The 22,205-nt window shown below is 35.8% G+C and overlaps 1 protein-coding gene and 1 non-coding gene across 2 annotated transcripts in view; both read right to left on the bottom strand.

The window, feature by feature from the left end:
• Invadolysin (leishmanolysin-like peptidase, invadolysin) overlaps window positions 1-22,205 on the bottom strand; it is a 578,826-nt gene that overhangs the window by 381,482 nt on the left and 175,139 nt on the right. The gene's annotated exons all lie outside the window — the stretch shown is intronic.
• On the bottom strand, window positions 21,356-21,428 carry TRNAP-CGG (transfer RNA proline (anticodon CGG)). Its single transcript has one exon. It is a non-coding gene; the product is annotated as a tRNA-Pro (tRNA).

Raw genomic sequence — 22,205 nt, 5'->3', positions numbered from 1 at the left:
TCAAATCTTAGCTGTTTCATATTTAATATACCTCATTTTCTCGCGTATCCCCCCCCCAGCTGTTGAACTCTAGGTTCTGAATTTTTTTTTAAAAATTCAGATAATTTTCCCCTTCCTCTACTGAACATAGTTTTTTCCTCTGAGGGCTAGTTTACTGTTAATTGATTATTTTTATTTCTGTTCAGTGTATTCAGTTCGTATGGGCATTCTTGTAGCAGCATTTCATCAATTTTATTTTCTTTAGCATTTACAGTTTAAAAGTCTTTAGCTCAGATTCCTCATTAAGCTGACCCGACGCGGCAAGTGTCCTCACACTTAATTTTCCTAACATGTGATTTTACCTTACTTCTGTTATTTACGTTCTAGCTCATTGTGTAGTCATTAGATTATTTTGAAACAGGAGACGTGAAAAATGTTCAGTGCCCTCGTCGGGACACGAATACGGCGTCGAATATGTTTCCAGTTACACCAGGAAGGAGAGAGAAAATACCTATCCCACTTCTCCGGGTTCCTCTGATGTCCCTCTTGAGAAAGGCGATCAAGACTCCTTCATGTCAAGTGCCCCTTTGGCTGTACAAGGTAATTCAATCGTACGACATATCGGCTCAAAATCAGTCAAATATTACTACGTATTTTTGAGTTTTTATTGAAATGCACATTTATTTTTTAAAAAAAATAATACTGTGATAGTTGTCAGTAATTTATTTCTAGTTAATTTTGCAATGTTATGTTACCGCGATCTTCAGCAAAAATTAAACGACTTGCAAAATTTTCCACTCCCGGTTTTCGGACGATAAAATTAGTTAAAAGAAAGAAGAAAATATGCCAGGAAATACGGTATCTGGATACTATTAGTATTATTTTGTTGCTTTTCGGTGTTTTATGAATTTAAAAAAAATTTTACTCTTTTTCTAGCTATCTAAATTCAAGCTGAATTAAAAACTCATAATACACAAGTCACATATTCAAAAATGTGATTTTGGCAACAATTTTTCTGTCTTATTGTTGTTAATAGATTTTTAATGAAATCACATCATTTTGAATAGTTTCATTCTTTTAGAAATATGAGGGTTTGGCAACAATTCTTCATCATATTTCTTATGTCACTGTTTTTAAGAGATTGGCATATTTCATTGTCATTTTTATATACATATAATACATTTTTTTTTTTTTTTTTTTTGATCAAGTTGTTCTGCAGAGTAAAATTCTGCGCGGAATTTTATGTTTTTTGAGTTGCTTTCATGTTATTTTTTGCTTATTTCACTGTTTGTAAGATATTGAAAACATTTTCATGATTTTTTTTTCTTCAACGGAAAGTTGGTTAATTTTTCTATTAGGATAATTAATATTTGTATTAAGGCATATAGCCTATTTCATTGTAATTTTTTTCTCTTGAAAATATAATATAAAGTATCATTAATTATACTTTGCTTTTCAGAACTTTTTATTTTTTGTATTCTTTTATGTTATTTATTGCACATTTCACTTTTTTTTTTAAGATATTAAAAAGTTTTAGTGATTTTTTTAGGAAACAAAGTTCTTAACCTCCTTTATACCATTTGAGTTCTTAAGATTTTGCAAAGGGAAGTTGGTTAATTTATTTATTAGGATAATTAATATTTGTGTTAAGGGATATTGTTTATTTCATTTTAATTTTGTTATACGTAATGACTTTTTTTTTATGAAGTTGTTCTGCAGAGTAAAATTCTACGCAGTTTTTAAATTTAACGTTTGGTGTTCCCTTCAGCCATTTTTCCGGTACATTTAAAAGCCAGACGAAGGCTGGCAGCGAAGCTGTTAGTTTATTGATAAAATACCTTATTGAAAAGTTCACCTTCATAAATTTACTTCATTGCAATTCATCAATGACATGGTTTTCCAATAAAACTTCATGACACACTTACCTGTAAAGAAAAAGAAGGCAAAATTAATAAAGAGGAGGGGAAAAAAGCTTTAAACATTAAAATTTTATATCTAAGAATACATATAAATGACAAGCACAAAAGAATCGTTTTTAACCGGCAGCAAATGGGACCGAGGTGCCGATTCCGGATAAAAGGTTTTCCAGATAACTGAATATTATTTCTAGAGCTTACTTGCTCATGTTTTGTGATACCATATGCAGAAACTGCACCACTGTTTTCTGATCAATCAGTCTAAATTAAGTAAGTAAATTCGAAAATCGTACTGATTATTTAACATAAAAAATCTGATGTGTACACCACATTTCTTCCTTGTACGGAATATTAAATTATACGCATTTTTCTTGCATTTCATTTAAACTTATTAGATTGAATTAAACCTACTTCGCCAACAGCGCATAAACCACAATAGAATAAATGCATTCTTTAAAATTCACTTTGTTTACCATAGCGACACTCTGGTGCTAGGTTTACTTAACAATATTATATTTCGTTCATATTATAACTCAGAATGCGCAAAATTTATATCATTTAAAGAATTATCTAATCGTTGCCACATGTTCTATTCAAATACTATAATACAGCTAGAACTATGTATAAAAGAAATTAAGCAAACAAAACAAAAAAGAAACAGTTTTTCACAGACGATTGAGTATTCCTCATTCAATTAATTCAGTTTTCACTTCGCGACAAGGCAAAAATACATAAAAACTCAAAATATCTGTATTAAAAATTACGGAGTAAATCTTAAACGCTTATTTCCTCGAAAAAATTCAAGAAAGGATTAAGAATGATTTAAATAATAAATGAAGGCGTTATCTTTGTTGTTGCGAAGATAAGTTTCTCTAGATTGGCAACAAATCCGCTACTCAACTGTTTCAAATGTAAACAAGAGCAATGGCCGACATCAAATTAGGCTTAGTGGTACTTAAACAATTTTAAAATTGTTGATAATTCTAAAAATATTGCCTACAGATTTACTAAAGGCATAAAACCCTTAACCGGAAGGTAAAAACAACATAATTCAATCATTTTTAAAGCAAAAAATGTTCAATTTACAAACATATAAGAGTAAAGAAACTGAGATCACTGAGCCGGGTAACAAAGTGGATATATTTATAAATATATTTATATACGTTTGGCGCGGCCGATTGAAACCAGAATACGAGGTGCACATCTACATGTTATAGTAGTCCTATATACAAAATTTCGACGTTCTGAGGTTACTCGTTTTTGAGATATGCGAGATACGTACGTACGTATGTTCGTACGCACGTACGTACATACGTTCGTACAGACGCTACGAAAATTTCTTTTCAGAATTCATTTTAAAACAGTTTTTTAGTTTTTTTGGAGGAAAAGAGTCTTTTATTCTGTTCTTACGTACTGATATCACGCAAAAACATTGTTAAATTGCTTTCGAAAGCGGTCAAAGTGGATATTTTCGTTGAAATATGCTGCCTGAAGCTTTTCGCGATTACAATACTTCGTACAAGGAAGTAAAAACACATAACATGATTTTCCATTTCAGAAAAACAAAATTAAACAAACATTTTAAAACATGCATATGTGTTATCAAATGAATGTTATCTATTTCTTAGTATGACACTATATAACTTCGAACGTCTGCTTTCTTGTAAGACTGTCGCGGTAGTTTTCAAAATTCGTTGTGTATACAATGAAGCTTCATAACCATTATAAGGTATTTTCTCCCTCCTTTCACCATTCCTTCGTGGTGTAACGGTAGCACACTCGGCGCGTATTCGAGAGGTCCAGGTTCGAATCCCACCGAAGACACTGTGCATTTTTACGTCACCCGCATGGAAATAACCTTATGTCTCTACAGTGGCCCCCGAACTAAAAGGTCGTCGATGATGATTCTTCACGACCAGGATTTGAATATTATCCAAATGTAAATAGTTTAATTACGTATATTTGTAATGAGCATATTAATTCATGGGTGCAATATTGTAAGCATGTGCATTTTATAAATAGAATATTGTGCAGCATATTGTGAATAATGTATTGTACAGCACACTGTGTATAGTACCTTGGTAAAATGTGTAAGTGCTCGTAGCATGCAGAGCTATGCTTTGAACCGCAGGAAGCATAATAATTATAATTGTAGTACTACAACTTAATGTATTCAAGAGCATAAGAATGTAAATATTATAGTAGTTATATGAATGTAAATATTATTGCATTCTGTAAATTTTAGTGTATTGAGTGATTTATATATAGCAGTGTGTTAACGTGCATATTACGAAATGTATAGTGCATGGTAAATACGGTATTTAATGTATCTAGCACATGTTATTTTTTAACTGCAATCAATTTAATCTGTAATTTTTTTCCCTAAATGTGTATTTCTAACAGTGTTTTTATAAGCTTTTTGTATTAAGATTTATGTTGTATATAACAAAGAGTTACTACTACTCCTATATTATTTAATCAAGAGTAATGTTAATATGTAGCCAAAACACACAGTGCATTAAGTGTAGAAATGAGTTTTGTAAGGTGTCCTAAATATAGTGCAGTGTTAAATGTAATATGTATTACAAAAATTTTAGTGTATTGAGTGTTTTATATATAGCAGTATGTTAAGGTGCAATGTAACTAGTAGAATGTTTAATTACAAAGCTATTTTTGGTATGTTTTAAGAATACAGCAAAATTTATGCCACAGTTAACTTTTAACATGTTATTTAATCAAAAGTAATATGGGCTGTACTGTGTCCTTAAATCTGTATTTTGTATATTATAAGTACAGCACAAAGTAAACAAAGAGGCTTTCTGTGTGCAAAATGTGTAATTTGTTTGTAATGTGCAATTTTGCTCTTTATTTAAGAGCTCTTAATTTGTATCAAGTTATTTATTTAAGTCTGTCTTATATAACGAAGTTATATACTATATAATCCAGTTATGACTTATTTAAACAATTACATTGTTCAGAATCTATGTTGAATTGTCAAGAATAATGTTCAGCGTAATATGTTGCAAAGAATATATAGTGTATTAAGTGTAACATTGAGTTGTAAATGAGCCTTAAGTACAGTGCTATGATCAACGCAATGCATATTATGAAATGTATATTGTAGCGAGTATGTGTAGCAATGTGTTAACATGCGATGTTTAGCTAGGAAAATGTTTAATTTCGCATGCAGAAAAATCTATATTTTGCCCTTGTATGGTCATGTACTTTGCGCTTGTATTGTTTTCGGAGTGTAGCTTCAGATAGTTGAGGGATCCGGACGATACCCGACTAGTCTATGTAAGCCGTCCGGGTGTCCGGACCTGCTCTCACCTGTCCCCTTATCCCTTGTCGCCCTTTACAAGGATTATTATTATATTATTATAAGGGCCCAGCCCCGATCCTCCTAGCCGGCACAAACCAGCCGTATGATCAAAAAATGGGACTGGCCAGAAAAAAATAAATTAAGGGGGGGGACATATAAAATTCAAAATCCGAGTCTCAGTGCCGAATTCCAACTCTATCTTTGCTCGTATTTATAATCTTCATTATTGTCTCAGCAAAATCTTTCAAATTTGAATAGTTCCTTTTAAAATCTACCTTAAATTTCTTTCTATATGTCTCTCTTGCACTCCGGGTAAGCGTACATTCATCGACGAAGTGCCTGGCGTCCCCAAACGTGTCACAAATTAAGCATTTATCATTATTCTGTAGATGAAACCGGTTAAAATAAGCCGGTGTGGTGTGGTGTATTTAATTATGGCAAAGCACACTAGGGCTATCTGCCTAAGGGGAGGGATGCCTTCGTGGAGGACTTTCTAAGGGAAACTGGCTCGTATACACGTTACACATGGGGAAAACCATGAAAACACCCATGCAGCCAGCCCGTTCGCGGGATTCGAACCTCGAACCGAACTACCATTGTTCAGCGACTTTACCGCTCGGCCGCGGGTGGGCCTTAAAATAAGCCGGGAAACGCCCATGATTAGTCAGTACTGATTTATATCGACATTATTTATAATATTCATCTTCTTGTTTAACTTTATATTTTTCATTAACACTTTTTTCTTATTAGACGACTCCAAGCGAAAATTCCATTCCGTCTAAATCCAGTTTTCCATTTCAGCAATCGTTTTTTTCTTGTATCTTGGATATCAAAATTATCAGTTTCATCACCAAGTGGCGCCATTTTAGCAAGGGTGTCCGCTCTTTCATTTCCGATCATTCAACTGCGTGCTTTTACCCAGTGCAATTTAACAATACGTTTTCTTTCAGCCTTTTTAAACAAGTCTTTTATTTCATTAATTAGTTGATTTTTATGATCTGGTTGGGCGAGTGCCTGAAACGCAGATAGGGCATCGGTATAAATATTTATAAAACATCGAACTGTTATTAAGACACAATAACACGCCGAATAAATACTAATTCAGAAGTCAAACAACAAAAATCAGCGTTAATTTACAAAATTTTCACAGGACTAGTTTCGATGGTTTTACCGAACCATCATCTTCAGCTGCAAAACCGCAAATGAACAAGATAGGAAATAATGTTTAGATAAGGTAAGAAAGCCTGGACAAGAATAAGCAAGTGGCGCCATCTGTTGGCGAAACCAGAACTAAAACATAATTTCTCTAAAAGCCGAAGGCAAATTTGGATTGGAATTAGGATCGTTAACTAGAACAGAAAGATTTTTATGAATGTGAAATGCCTCTAGAAAATCCAGTTCTCCAATGGAAGATGTTTTTTGAATAATTTTGGCAGCAGAAAAATTGAAAGTGTGATTTTCGGACCAACAATGTTGAACAACAGAAGACTTCTGTGTTTCCTTTTTTCTAACATATGCCTCATGTTCTTTGACGCGAAATTTTAAGGCTCTCTTAGTTTGGCCAATGTAAATTAAACCGCACTGGCAAGGAATCCTATAAATACCCCAGGAATTCATATCCGGAATGGGGTCCTTGAGTATAGAAGTTGGAATTTTATTGATGGGAGAGTAAACAACCCGAAAGTTAAATTTCTGCAAAATACGTGCAACTTTATAGCTAACTGATGGAAAGAAGGGAATGACAACAGAATTTTTATAATCTCCTAAAATAAGAGTGTGGCTTTTAGTGTGTTGAGATGAGAATTTTTTAACTGCTTGATTAATAATGTTGGGTGAAAAGCCCCTGTCAATAGCTATTGCTTTTAAATAATTTAGTTCTTCATCAAGGGCTAGTTTGGAGGAGCAAACTTGAAGAGCACGGAAAACATAGGAATAAAATGAAGCTAACTTTTGTTTAGTCGGATGACATGATTTAAAGTGTGGTGGAAGGCAAACCGATGAAGGTTTACGGTAAACTGTAGTACTGAAGTTGGATGTGTTACGTGTGACCAGAATGTCGAGAAACGGAAGAGAATTGCAAGTCTCAAGTTCAAAAGTGAACTGAATAGCAGGATCAATAGAATTCATTGTTGAAAGAACTCTATTTAAATCATCTTTATTGCCTTCAAACAGGGTAAAAGTATCGTCTACGTAGCGGAACCATGCCGGGAAGTTTAAAGTTTCAAACAATTTTGATTCATAATAATGCATGTAGATATCAGCCAGGATGGGACTGAGGGGGCTTCCCATGGCTAATCCCTCAGTTTGCTTGTAATATTTATTTTGGAAAACAAAATGTGTTTTGTTTTTGTGCAAATTTTTATAATTAATATAATAATTATAATTATTATAATAATTATAATTTCTGTTGTCATTCCCTTCTTTCCATCAATTAGCTATAAAGTTGCACATATTTTGCAGAAATTTAACTTTCGGGTTGTTTACTCTCCCATCAATAAAATTCCAACTTCTATACTCAAGGACCCCATTCCGGATATGAATTCCTGGGGTATTTATAGGATTCCTTGCCAGTGCGGTTTAATTTACATTGGCCAAACTAAGAGAGCCTTAAAATTTCGCGTCAAAGAACATGAGGCATATGTTAGAAAAAAGGAAACACAGAAGTCTTCTGTTGCTCAACATTGTTGGTCCGAAAATCACACTTTCAATTTTTCTGCTGCCAAAATTATTCAAAAAACATCTTCCATTGGAGAACTGGATTTTCTAGAGGCATTTCACATTCATAAAAATCTTTCTGTTCTAGTTAACGATCCTAATTCCAATCCAAATTTGCCTTCGGCTTTTAGAGAAATTATGTTTTAGTTCTGGTTTCGCCAACAGATGGCGCCACTTGCTTATTCTTGTCCAGGCTTTCTTACCTTATCTAAACATTATTTCCTATCTTGTTCATTTGCGGTTTTGCAGCTGAAGATGATGGTTCGGTAAAACCATCGAAACTAGTCCTGTGAAAATTTTGTAAATTAACGCTGATTTTTGTTGTTTGACTTCTGAATCGAACTGTTAATTTTTTATTAATCCAATTCAAAGTCTCTGTCAACGCGTACAGTTCTGCTTGATAAACCGAATTCATTGGTTTGAGTTTCATTCTCACATTGTCTATTTCCACTCCATGAAAATAAACGACCACAGCGCTACCCACTTCCCCATCCATTCCAGAACCATCTGTAAAAACGTCCATTTCGCCACCAGAAGGAAACTCAAGATCATAAAATAATCCAAATCGTGTCATTGGGTGAAAAATATCCTTATTCTCTTGTTGAAAGGCCTTACTTGTGAGTACCTTTTGTTCAATTTCAGTATCTATAATAATTTTATTAGCTAATAGAAACTTTTTATAGTATAATTTGTATAGAATTGAGAGGGGCGGACGCAGGCAACTTCAGTTGAAATTCTCTCCCTTCTTTCTGCATGCCTTCGAGATGTAACGGCTAGCACACTCGGCGCGCTTTGCAGAGGTTCAGGTTCGAGTTCCGACGACGGTATTGCACGTTTTTTCACATTTCCTGCATTGAAAAATCCTAATAACTCTATAACATCATGTTCGATCAAAGACAAATATTTCTCGAGAAATCTTATGAAAGTTTGCAGTTCTTCGTCAGCTTCCTTCCATGTAAATTCCTTACTCTGCGTGTCGTCTTCGTCTTCAATCCCTCCGCTCAACATCATCTTCCTCCTTTTATGTTCGGTAATTTCGCCGCCATTTTGAGAGAGAATAACGGAAACAGAATTATTTATATTCATCCAAGCCCGCACCTCCTGCTCATTAACAGCAATCTTCTCTGAGCATGTAAGTAAATCAAAGATGGGCACGTGCGCCAGACTTGTTTTAAAACCAACAGAATCTTTGTCATTTCACTTGTCATCTACGAACATGATCCTAGGCGACAATTCACACCAACAGCGATGCAAAGTTACAGTGGATGGACAAAAATATGGAAACACCTTGTGAAATGCATGTTTGAAAAGAAAGATTGATTTTAATGAAATATGTAGGTGGCGCTGGCGTTTTTGACTACTGACGCCACCTATACAACTTCGTAAATGTGCTAAACAGTTCAGTTGTTGTCGGAGTACTGTTATGTGAGGTTGACATTGCATTATGTCAGAGTTAACAGACTTCGAACGTGGGCAAATTGTTGGAGCACGTATGGTAGGTGCTTCCGTAAGCAAGGTAGCCGAGGTGTTTAGTGTTTCAAGAGGTACTGTATCGAAGATTTATTCCGCATATTTGAAAAGCGGAAAAACATCATCTGCTAAATCACAGCGCGGACGAAAGTGTGTCCTGAGTGATCGTGACAGACGATCATTAAGGGCAATTGTTACGAAAAATAAGACCACAGCTGCAAAAGTTGCTGCTGAAATGAATGTTGTGTTACCGAACCCTGTGAGTACCAAAACAATTAGAAGGGAGCTTCATAAACAGGGAATTGCTGGCCGTGCTGCAATTGAGAAGCCACTCATCAGTGATGCTAATGCCCGTAACAGGAAAAGGTGGTGTTTAAGTCATAAAGCCTGGACTATAGAGCAGTGGAAGCGCGTAATATGGTCTGACGAGTCTTCTTTCACATTGTTTCCCACTTCTGGCCGAGTTTACGTCTGGAGAACGCCATCTAAAGCCTATAATACAGACTGCTTGTTGCCAAGAGTGAAACATGGCGGGGGTTCTGTTATGGTTTGGGCAGCCATATCGTGGTTCTCTGCTAGCCCCATGATAACTGTGTCAGGGCACGTGACTACCAAGACTTGTGTGAACATTTTGGCCGATCAAGTTCATCCCATGGTACAAACTTTGTTCCCCGATGGTGATGGTGTCTTCCAAGACGACAAAGCCCCTGTTCACACAGCTCACATTGTCCAGGACTGGTTTTCTGAGCACGAGGATGAGTTGTCCCATCTCCCCTGGCCACCACACCAGACCTGAATATTATCGAACCTTTGTGGTTTACATTGGAACGGAAAGTGCGTTCTCGTTATCCACTGCCAACATCGTTATCTGAACTTGCCACCGTTTTCCAGGAAGAATGGTATAATATTCCCTTGGAAAACATACAGGAACTGTATTTATCCATTCCGAGAAGACTGCAAGCTGTTTTGGATGCCAACGGGTTTCCTACACCATATTAAGCAAAGAAACATGTTTTTTTTAAAGGTGTTTCCATATTTTTGTCCAACCCCTGTACAAACATGCACATACACTGTTACAAACATACCTACATAACAGTTCTAAGAAACTAGATGGTTACAACTTCAAGGGATGGTAGAACGTCGCAAAAGTAACACTTCTCGTAATACAGAGTTAAATGGAATGTGAAGTGAGAACTTTTGAAAACAGTGCATATGTTACGGTGAAACACCGAAATCTGGAGAATGCCGACATTCACTTAGTCGCTTGGTGTATGTCCAAAATATTTTCCAAATACTCTTATTCCTGGCTCACACCGATGAATGTCGACATTCACCATGTACTAATGGTGTATGTTGAACATATAAAAATATTATCTTTTCTTCTCCGTAATTCAGTCGAGAAAAAACGCATTTGAGACTTAAAATAAGAACTTAAGTACATAAGAACCTAAAACACACAGTGCATTCAAAATGAGAAAGGAAAATAAAAGAAGTTAAAAACTCGCGATTGTTGCCTCCAGAAAGCCTGAAGTGGGAAAAGCGAAAATGGGACACCACGCTTCACTAAATTATTGCGAACATAGGGGAATAAAAAGTAAAAATCCCTAAATATCCCTCGACGCTAATGAATTCCATACCATTTTTATATTTTTGGTCTCTAACCTACAACTGGTGACTGTGGTTCTTCAACGGCGCCGAGTCTGAGTATGCGAAACTTTTGAACGTTTGTAATAGCACATAGCCGAGCGCTCTGAAATATACATTAGATGCAGATAGCACTGAGAACATATTTAATCCGCCATGCATGGAATCGGAACAATTTTAAAAAGAAAATTTGTAGTACAGGAGCCATGATTGATGTTCTGGCCGAAAGCTTGGCCAAGTAAGCGGGTTATTTTTAACACTTGGATTGTCAAATAATGTGCGGCACGAATAATAAATTTAATTTTACATCAATTTACAAAATGAGACAGATAAGTAAAATTAAAGTACTCGCAAAGAAAAAGATAATCGGAAACTGAAACAATGTACTTTCATGGTTTAAACTACCGATTTTTGTAATTAATCGTAATCTCATTTAGAACTCCTCCCAGACGAAAGAAAAAAAGAAACGACCGTTTCTGATAGCTACAATCGATTAATGACTTAAAACTTTTTCCAACAGAAAAATTAATAAATGCTGACTTGAATACAAGAATATTCCTACACGCCGTACTCTCTGTTATTGCCTTTTCTGTCCCCCCCCCCTTGGTTTTTTGCGCAGTGTACATTTGTACACCATGGAGGTAGGAAAGGGAGGAGGGGCCATTCCGCGCTAGAAGTGAAGCACTGCTTTGAAGCTTGGGTCACCAGACGGGGTGTTCTTTGTTTACATTCAGAAGCTCGCTTGACAAGATTCTGATACTATTTCGACACACGACAGTTCCATAGAAATCGAAAAAGGGACACTCTCGCATGAAAGAAACATTCATAGTGTAATGGATAATAGCAATTTGTATAGTTTACTGACATTTACGCAAAAATCACATCTTGGTTATTTTTCGATAACTAACAACAGCGATTTTGATTATGAATTTGTTTTATAAAATTCTAAGCTGTTGCACTACAAAAATATAGATTTTAAGAAAATTGCTAAAAGAGATCTGCCAAAATTTATTTTCTAGAAGATTTGAAAAGTTTGAAACTTGATGGCTAAATGTAAATATAAAATTATGTATGTTAAAATATTTGTAATTAGGCACATAGGTCAGATTAAGTTTTTATTAAATAGAGTAACGCATGCAAGGGCTATCTGCCTAAAGAGAGAGATGCCATTGTGGAGAAATTCTGAAGAAAAACTGACCTTTGAGTGGGTATCAAAAATAATACTTATAATTTTCATTCAAATTATATTCATATATATTTTTTATGTAAAACTTTCGGGTGTATGCTAAATTAGTGTAAATTACTTTACACGAAAAATATAGTGAATGCACAGAAATTAAAGATTTGCACATGCCGTAAATGATAAATAGGAAATATGTATGGGTATTTATGCATGTGCTTGCAAAAAGCATGTATCTGCCTTTGACAAAATACTTAAAATATTCATTAAATTATTTATAAATGTATTTGAAATGAAGAATTTATTCACTTATAAACAACTGTGAAAGTACTGTGAAGAAATCTAATGATTAAATGTATCTAATTTATAATGATTATAAATGTTATCTAAATATATAATAACTTTAATATTGAATTGTAAACATAAATTGAAATCCCGTTGACAAATACGTTATAAAACTATTTAAGCAAGAATTGTTCGTATTGGAAAGGAATCTGTTAAAAGGTATTGTAAAGCAAATGCTATGAGGTGCGCACTTAAGAACGTAATAAAGAGTTTTGGAATATGTATTGTTGAAATGAAGGGTAAAAAAAAAAAAATCTGATAAGTATAATTAAAAGAATTATTCCCTTTACATTTTATAATAACTCAGTTACAAGTTTTAAATAATACTTTAAAAAAAAATTATTTTATTCCCTTTCAGAAATGTTCAGAGAAAGTCAAATACTATTTAACGTAGGGATCGCCGGTGCTTCAGAGCAGGGTACGGAGAAACTTGTTTAGGGCGACTCCATCTTACTTCCTACCTCCATGTGTACACCGCGGGGGGGGGGGACAGTTCTATATCCCCCGTTCTACTGCACCGTTTGCGAAATTCGAATTACGTTTTCATGTCTCGAAAGCACGACTTAAGATATATATTAGATTTGCATATAGCACTGTTCTAATATAGGTATTTTGACACAAAATGACTTTTTCTGACATGACATGCCAGTTTTTTTTCGATATTTCGATTCTACGACTCAAATTATACCTAAATATTACGTTTTGTAAAAACTGGTGCGAAATTTATGGAGAAATTTAAAAATTTATCTTCGCAGATTTTTTTCCGTTTGCGCCAAGAATAATTCACTTTGCGAACTTCTTTATTTTATAGCAACTTATTTTCCTTTCCTTTTTTTCATTGCAAACGAACGGAAAAAAAAAGTCATCGTTCATTATTTCTAATAATTGTCACAAACTGTGTAAACCACATTTCGCGTTATCATCGCTTATAACGAATATGCGAAATTTCAAAACGTGCCAATATGTAAATTCACATATATCTTGGGAAATTTTGAATAAAAAACTGAAATTTTTTGCGGGTGTACTTAGAAATACATCTTCTTTAAGATGATGGTAAAACTTGTATAGGTTATAATTAAATTTTTTTCGAAAAATTTATAGAAATTATTTTAAAATACAAATTTTAAAAATAAATCATAAAAATGGGCGAATTTTATTTATAATGAACCTTAATTTCGAATTCTGGAAGAAGGAATCAAGTACGTTTAATAAAAAAGAAATAATAAATATATATCAAATTCGGTTAACATTGAGGAGGTAAAATTTTAATTAACTACTGGTATGATTTTTTTAAAATTTGGCAGTTTCGCATAATTTCAGTGATAGAATCAAAATATGGAAAAACATGGCCATTTCATTTCAGAAAAGTCCGATTTTGTGTCAAAATACATATACTACTATACATATATTAATATATTAGAACATATTAGAATATTAATATATTAGAACATAAAATACATATATTAGAACAATGCTATATACAATACATATCTTATTTCGAGCCATAAAAAAAGCAAGTTGAATTTCCTCAATCGGCTCAATAGAACGGGAGATATAGAACTGTCCCTCTTTTTACTTCCTTGTACGAAGTAAAAAGGAAGTATTGTAATCGCGAAAAGTTTCAGGCAGCATATTTCAACGAAAATATCCATTCTGACAGTTATCGAATGCAATTTAACGATGTTTTTGCGTGATATCTGTACGTAAGGACAGAATAAAATACTCTTTTTCTTCAAAAAAAAATTATAAAACTGCTTTAAAATGAATTCTGAAGAGAATTTTTCGTGGCGTCTCTACGAACGTATGTACGTACGAGCGTACGTACGTATCTCGCATAACTCAAAAACCAGTAACCTCAGAACGTTGAAATTTTGTATATAGGACTGCAATAACATGTAGATGTGCACCTCGTATTTTGGTTGCAATCGGCCGCACCAAACGTATATAAATATATTTATATATATATCCACTCTGTTACCCGGCTCAGCGATCTCAGTTTCTTTACTCTTATATGTTCGTAAATTGTACACTTTTTGCTTTAAAAATGATTGTATTATGTTGTTTTTATCTTCAGGTTAAGGTTTTTATGCCTTTAGTAAATCCGTATGCAATATTTTTAGAATTAACAACAATTTTAAAGTTGTCTAAGTGCCGCTAAGCCTTTTTCATATGGCGGCCATTGATGTTTACATTTGAAACCGGAGACTAGTGGATTTGTTGCCAATCTAGAGAAACTTAGCTTCCCAACAACAAAGACAACGCATTCATTTATTATTGCCAATTAAATCATGCTTAATTCTTTCTGGAATTTTTTCGAGGAAATAAGTGTTTAAGATTTACTTCGTAATTTTTAATATAGATATTTTGAGGTTTTATGCATTTTTGCCTTCTCGCGAAGTGAGAACTGAATTAATTAAATGAGAAATACTCAATCGTCTCTTAAAAACTGTTTCTTTTTTGTTTTGTTTGCTTAATTTCTTTTATACATCATTCTAGCTTTATTATAGTATTTGAATAGAACATGTAGCAACGATTATATAATTCTATTCTTTAAATGATATAAATTGTGTGCATTATGAGTTATAATATGAATGAAATATATAAGTTAAGTGTTATATAATTATTGGATTATATAACAGTTAACTTCATTTCCGTTATATAATTATCATATAAGTTAACTGTCATATAATTATTAATACCGTTAAGTGAATCCAGCGCCAGAGTTTCGCTATGGTAAACAAATACTAGAGTGAATTTTAAAGAACGCATTTATTCTATTGTGGTTTTTGCGCTGTCGGCGAAGTAGATTTAATTCAATCCAATAAATTTAAATGAAATGCAAGAAAAACTGCGTATAATTTAATATTCCGTACAAGGAAGTCATGTGGTGTACACATCAGATTTTTTTTCTTTGGCGCAGTGTACGTACAGACATCCTGGAAGAAAATCCATTTAAACCGATTTTGAATCCATTTTACAATCCGTTTAGGAATGAAAAAATCATTTACTTATTTGAAATACAGAATCCTTTATTTACGTACAGATAAGGGGGGAGGGGGAAGAGTCAAAATGGATATTTCCGTTGAAATCTGATAGCCAAAATTTTTCGCGATTATAAAACTTCCTTTACATTGTACGAAGAAGTAAAAATTTGTCATAGTTTTACATTTTAGTTGTCCGTAGAGAAACAATGTACTCAATTTAAACAATTTTACGCTTGGTTCTCTGAAGCACATATGCGACGATCTCCCCAAGAAGTGTAAACGAGAAAATTAATAATCAGACTCCGAGTTACTTTCATTCCTTCACCAAATAAAAACATAAACTGAAATGAAGAAAGCCGACAGATGCAATGAAACAGAACAGAAACCGCCTCCGGGATCATTTGCATAAGAAGGCAGCGTTTTCGGAATACCAAACAAGAGAGAACCAAACAGCAGCGACGATTAAGCATTCAGGTTGCGAAGGGTCCCAGCTACAACGATTACCTCTTTCCTCGACACCAGCAGCTTGACAATTCCGGACGGTGCGCCATCACACGCTGAGCGGAATTCCTGATAGATGAGCTTCGTACCTGTTTGCATTAAATGAGTGGTGAAGTAAAGGGATATCGTAGAATGGTGCGCCCCGGCACAAAAAATAAAAAGCAAAGGAGGACTTTAAAGGATTTCCGGCCGTGGATCGTAAAAGAGTTGATGCTCCTAGATTGTCCACCCAGCTAACTCATTGAACGTGAAATGATTTCTTAAGTAAGTCTCAAGAGTTTCTGATTGAAAGATCCACCAAAAGTCAGATCTTGAGATGGGTGTTATTATTCAACATGCGGAATCGCTGTTACCATAGAATCTGATACAAATTTCTGTAGTCCTGAATAAATTACAAGTATTGGACGTTCATCTGCCACCACCATGCACCAACAATCATAAACAAAAGGTGTAACAAAGTAAACAAAAGGTGTCGCACGAAATGTTATACCTTGTGTAGGCGTTGGCCTAGCCTATGCAGAGTAAAGAGGCTTTTCTAGGGGAATTGCGTAGCTTTTTCGAAATACCATGTAGAGTCATTAGGATTTTCAAAGCAGGAAACATGAAAATTGAGCAATGCCCTCGCCGGTAATCGAACCTGGACCTTTCGAATACACGGCGAGTGTGCTAACCGTTACAACATGAAGGCATGCAGAAAGGAAGGAGAAAATACCGATTGGGCGTGGCTTGTCATGACCATAAGACCATCTTGTTTGGTTAGGCGGGTCGGGCTGTGCCCGCTACTGATACCTATTGGGCGTGGCCTGTTATGACCATAAAACCAACTTGTTTGTTTAGGTGGGTCGCTTCTGGAAACTTAAATCCTCCCCCTTTTTAAAGGACGACTGGAGATTAGGGGACCCAATCGCCAAATACTGGTGGTGAAGAATCATCAATCTCTCGAATACGTTAACGGTTACAGCAAGAAGGCATGCAGAAAGAAGGGAGAAAATACCTTGTAACTGTTTTGGAAATATTTGCGAAAAACTAATATAAAGTGTACTTAAATTCTGCTTCTAAGGTTCGCTACTGTTCTGAGAAGTTGATTTAACCTTTTGAAGACGGGATGTCATTATAGTGGCCATAGAGTCCTCTCTTTGAAAAGACGGGTTTGTCCACTTTAGTGGCCATGTCTTTTTCCCCCATTTTCTAGGCTGAAAAGTTGGGTAAAATGTCAAATTTGACGTCCCTGGGGTTTTAACCACTTATCTCTTTCAAAGATCTTCCTTTTGCAACATAGAGGCACCCCTCTGAAAGTCCACTAAACTACACACAAGAATCTTTGTTGCAAATAGGAGGTGATTTCTTAAAGGGGGGAAAAGCATTCGGTTCAAGATTCCCCGTCCTTTGGTAGCTTTTACTGCAACCAGCCTCAAAAGGTTAACGAGGGAATGAACACAACGCCATCTGATAGTTTTAATATCAACTAACTGCTGGAACACAACAACGGCGATGTCAAACTATGATAGATGGCTTAGTATTAAAATCGAAATTGTGTAGAAATATTAATATTTACTTTCAGTAAAATAACAATTATAAATTCGCTGCTTAGCATGAATTCAACTGATAGTGAAAACGTAACAAAGGCCATATTAACTCATGATTTATGAAGTGTACGCAAGATGGGTATCGGAAGTACAGGGCTCTAATAAAAATGCCTTGAGTATGGACTCCATGGGATGGTTTTACACAATCGTATGTAAACAGTGACCATCTTCGTGTACTGATGGTCAAGTGAGCAAAATTTCATCGAGATCGGAAAACAAAATAATTTTCTAGATTTGTATGACTTACAAATACACTGACCCTGTTCATTATTTATATAGATTTATTTACCATCGTAACGTTACAAAATAAATACATTGTTAAGTGCCTGAGCATGTAGAGTCATTAGGTTATATTGAAGCAGGAACCGTGAAAAATATGCTGTGCCCTCACCGGGATTCGAACACTGAACCTCTCGAATTCGCGTCGCGTACACTTCCAATTACAGCATGAAACCATCAGAAAAAGAGGAATAAAATATCTTATATACTCCCCCATTTAAAGAGCGCCTGGGAATAAAGGGACCCAATCTCCAAATCTTGTTGGTGATGAATTATCGTTCAGCATCTTTTTGTTCGGGCGCCACAGCAGAGTAATTATATTATATCGAAACAGGAGACGGGAAAAATGTGCTCTGACTCGTCGGGACTCGAGCGCTGGACCTCTCGAATACGCGTTGAGTATGCTACCAATTACACCACGAAGACATGCGGAAAGGAGGGGGGGACACCTTATCAGTATGGAAAGTGAGTTAAGAGCAAAATATACTCAATAGTTGCACCATTTTGTTTGACAATCTCTGCAAGCGAACCTTTGCATTGGCCAAGCAGCTCTTCCACACAAGTCTTCTAAAATTGCCCCACACAACTGCATGATAGCAGCAGTTATCGCGTGTTGTTATCACAAAGAGGTATTAGTGATAATAACAGATAACATACTTGTAATTTTTTTCTTGTCTTTCATGCTGGTAGTAAAGAAGAAATACAAATAGTGCGCCAGAGATGACAAACCAGCAGAATATCTACTGCCAGAGAAAAAGAATTTAAGTTCGAAAAAAAAAAAAAAAAAAAAAAAAAACTAAGCGGATTTATAGAGTAGCACTCCTAAAGCAAGGAACTCATACAATTTAAGAAGAAATTTATCTTCGAAACCATGCCTGAGAGATTGCTTTCAGTTAAAAAACAACCAGTTTCTGCCTCGACGCCAAACTGCCCACTCTTTCATTTTTGATGGAGATCGCTCTTTCCTTCGGATTTACCAAATCCCCGTGGTATCATTTTCCTAGTATTTCATCTTCCTCTGTTTTGTTATTCAAGACTCTTCAAGAAAGTTCTCGGCCCCTTCGATCTAAATTAAGGAGAAAAAAAAAAAAAAAAAAAAAAAGCAGCTGCTAGAGCATTTGAAAATTTCTATTTTCTGAATTTTCATCAAAAATACTTAATTTGCAGTTTCTTCTTAGTTAACTCTTTTACTTTTAGTGTAACGCGTAGTCATCGAGCTCTGATCTTTACTTCTCATGTCCAATGAAATTTGTCTAAAATGTTTACTTGTTTTATAACTAAATTTCAGGTAATAATAGAACTAAAATAATTACAGAACACTTTTTCGGTAAATCCAAGTAACATCCAAGTAACATTCGGTAAATCCATGTAACATTAGTTAAGTTTACCTAAACAACACTACTAAAATCCTTCGAATCGAAGATGATTCATTCATATCCAAGGGGGCCCAATAGCGGCCGAGCGATAAAGACGCTGAACACTGGTAGTTCGGTCCGAGTTTCGAATCCCGCGAATGGGCTGGCTGCATGGGCGTTTTCGTGGTTTTCCTCATGTGTAACGTGTATACGAACCAGTTTCCCTTAGAAAGTCCTCCACGAAGGCATCCCTCCCTTTAGGCAGATAGCCTTCGTGTGCTTTGCCGTAATTAACAATCCAATCCAATCCATTCAAGCACTTCAAAAACAGCCAGGCCCACCAGCGGCCGAGCGGTAAAATCGCTGAACACTGGTAGTTCGGTCCGAGGTTCGAATCCCGCGAACGGGCTGGCTGCACGGGTGTTTTCGTGATTTTCCCCATGTGTAACGTGTATACTAGCCAGTTTCCCTTAGAAAGTCCCCCACAAAGGCATCCCTCCCCTTAGGCAGATAGCCCTAGTGTGCTTTGCCATAATTAAATACACCCACACCATCAAAAACAGCCACGCTGTTCCATATGCTAGAGTACAATACCGCAAATAAGACTCGATTACTCAACATCCCATACGACCACTTTTTTACTTCCTTGAGCGAGAGAGAGGAAAGAGTTAGTAGAAGCAGGCCGCTTGCCTTAGCAGTTTTACTCGGTTGCTGGTTGCCTTCCAGGCCAGAGGTTTAATCCTCTTGATAATTTTAAACGTATTGCAGTGTTAACAGTTCTCTGTACTACATACGGCTTCCTGTTAATATACGGCCAATCTTTCACGTAGGCCCTTGTTTATTGTAATCAAGTCATGGAATTATTGTAATCAAGAAAAATTTTTGTTATCAGATTTCAACGAAAATATCCATTGTGACTTTTTGGGGTGGGGGCATGACGCCTGCGCGTACGAACATAATTTTCATGACGTTGTACGAACGCACGTTCATAACTCAAGAACGATTAGTCGTAGTATATTTTAGTTTTGGGTATGGGACTGCTATAACATCTAATTGTGCACCTCGCCTTTTTATTTATTGCAATTCGCAGTACCGAAAGTAATGTTGTACAGACATTAGGTATTTTTGAAAGCAGGCAAGATGAAAAATTAATAACGCCTTCGCCGGGAATCGAACCGCGGACCTCTGGAAATACCGGCCCAGTGTGCAGAACCAGTACACCACAAAGGAAGAAAATGGAAGTGGAAAGTGGGAGAAATACCTTATAATGTATATATATGTACACTCCCCCCTATTTAACGGAAATTAAACATCCTTAACAGGCTTTTATTTTTGCAATCATTGGTCGTAGTCATATACTTCCAATTGTTAATATTATTATTTACGTTTTCCGTCCTAAGACACAACATGGAAGGAAGGGATGCCCTCGTGGAGGACTTCCTAAGGAACACTGGCTCGAATTAATTAATACGTTACTCATGGGGAAAACCACAAAACAAAACGCCCATGCAGCTAGCCCGTTCGCGGGATTCGAACCTCGGACCGAACTACCAGTGTTCAGGTGTGTGTGTGTGTGTGTGTATTTAATTATGGCAAAGCATACTAGGGCTATCTGCCTAAGAGGAGGGATGCCTTCGTGGAGGACTTTCTAAGGGAAACTAGCTCGTATACACGTTACACATGGGGAAAACCACGAAAACACCCATGCAGCCAGCCCGTTCGCGGGATTCGAACCTCGAACCGAACTATAAGTGTTCAGAAACTTTACCGCTCGGCCGCTGGTGGCCCTATGCTTCCAATTACAGAAATGAATGATGAAAATGGTCACGTTCTGGTAATGATAAATATTATTTATATTTTTAATTTGGACAAATAACAAAATCTAACTTTTAATGCTGCCTCGCGGTTCCAGTAGTTGTATTTGAGAAAGTTTTATAGTCATTATGAAACATTAAAAATACAGGAAGTTTGACTCCGGTCCAATGATGACAAAATGCAACCGGTGCAGCAAAAATAACCGAGATATTTTGTAGAGACATTAACTATTTTTTGAAAGCAGGAGAAATGAAAAATGAGCAATGCTCTCGCCGGGACTCGAACCACGGACCTCTCGAATCCGCGCCGAGTGTGCTGACCACTACACCACGAAGGCATGCTAAGAAGGCGGGAGAAATAGCTTATATACTCCAACTTTTAAAGGGCGACTGGGGTTTTAAGGTACCCAATCGCCAAATCCTGCTGGTAAAGAAACATCATTCACCACCTTTTAGTCGGACGCCACTATAGAGATATTAAGTTATTTGCAAGTAGATGAAATAAAAAAATGAGCAATACCCTCGGCGGGACTCGTACCACGGACCTCTCGAAATACGCGTCGAGCGTGCTGACCACTACGCCACGAAGGCATGCTAAGAAGGCGGGAGAAATAACTTATAATTTAATTTCAGAATTTTCAAGTTTTGATGCCATTTTCAACTTGCCTTGGGGACCGATTAATTAAGTTAGAATAATTCGAGGAAATAAGTTTAAATGAAGAGAAGCAAATAATGTGTATAACATGATACATAACACAAGAGAGTCGTGTAAGACTCACGTCATTCTGCTGATCATGCAGAACGATTTCTGCAAGTTGTAAAGTAATTAGATTATTTTGTAAGGATCTTAAGTTTTACTAACGTTTATTTTATTTTAAATCTTTACTATCACTTCTTATTTTCTCACTTCCGGCCAGAATTAAAAGCTTTAACTTATTTATGCAAATTTGTCTGGCGAACGCCAAGTACTTAAGTTGTGGCTTTTTGCCAAGCGAGAGAGAGGAAAGAGTTAGTAGAAGCAGGCCGCTTTCCTTAGCAGTTTTACTCGGTTGCTGGTTGCCTTCCAGGCCAGAGGTTTAATCCTCTTGATAATTTTAAACGTATTGTAGTGTTAA

Source organism: Stegodyphus dumicola, chromosome 10 (genome assembly GCF_044657685.1).
Source record: "Stegodyphus dumicola isolate Sdum_Otavi_A_Nest chromosome 10, ASM4465768v1".
In the NCBI taxonomy this organism is placed as follows: Eukaryota; Metazoa; Arthropoda; class Arachnida; order Araneae; family Eresidae; genus Stegodyphus; species Stegodyphus dumicola.
This window is presented reverse-complemented; position numbering and strand designations above follow the sequence as displayed.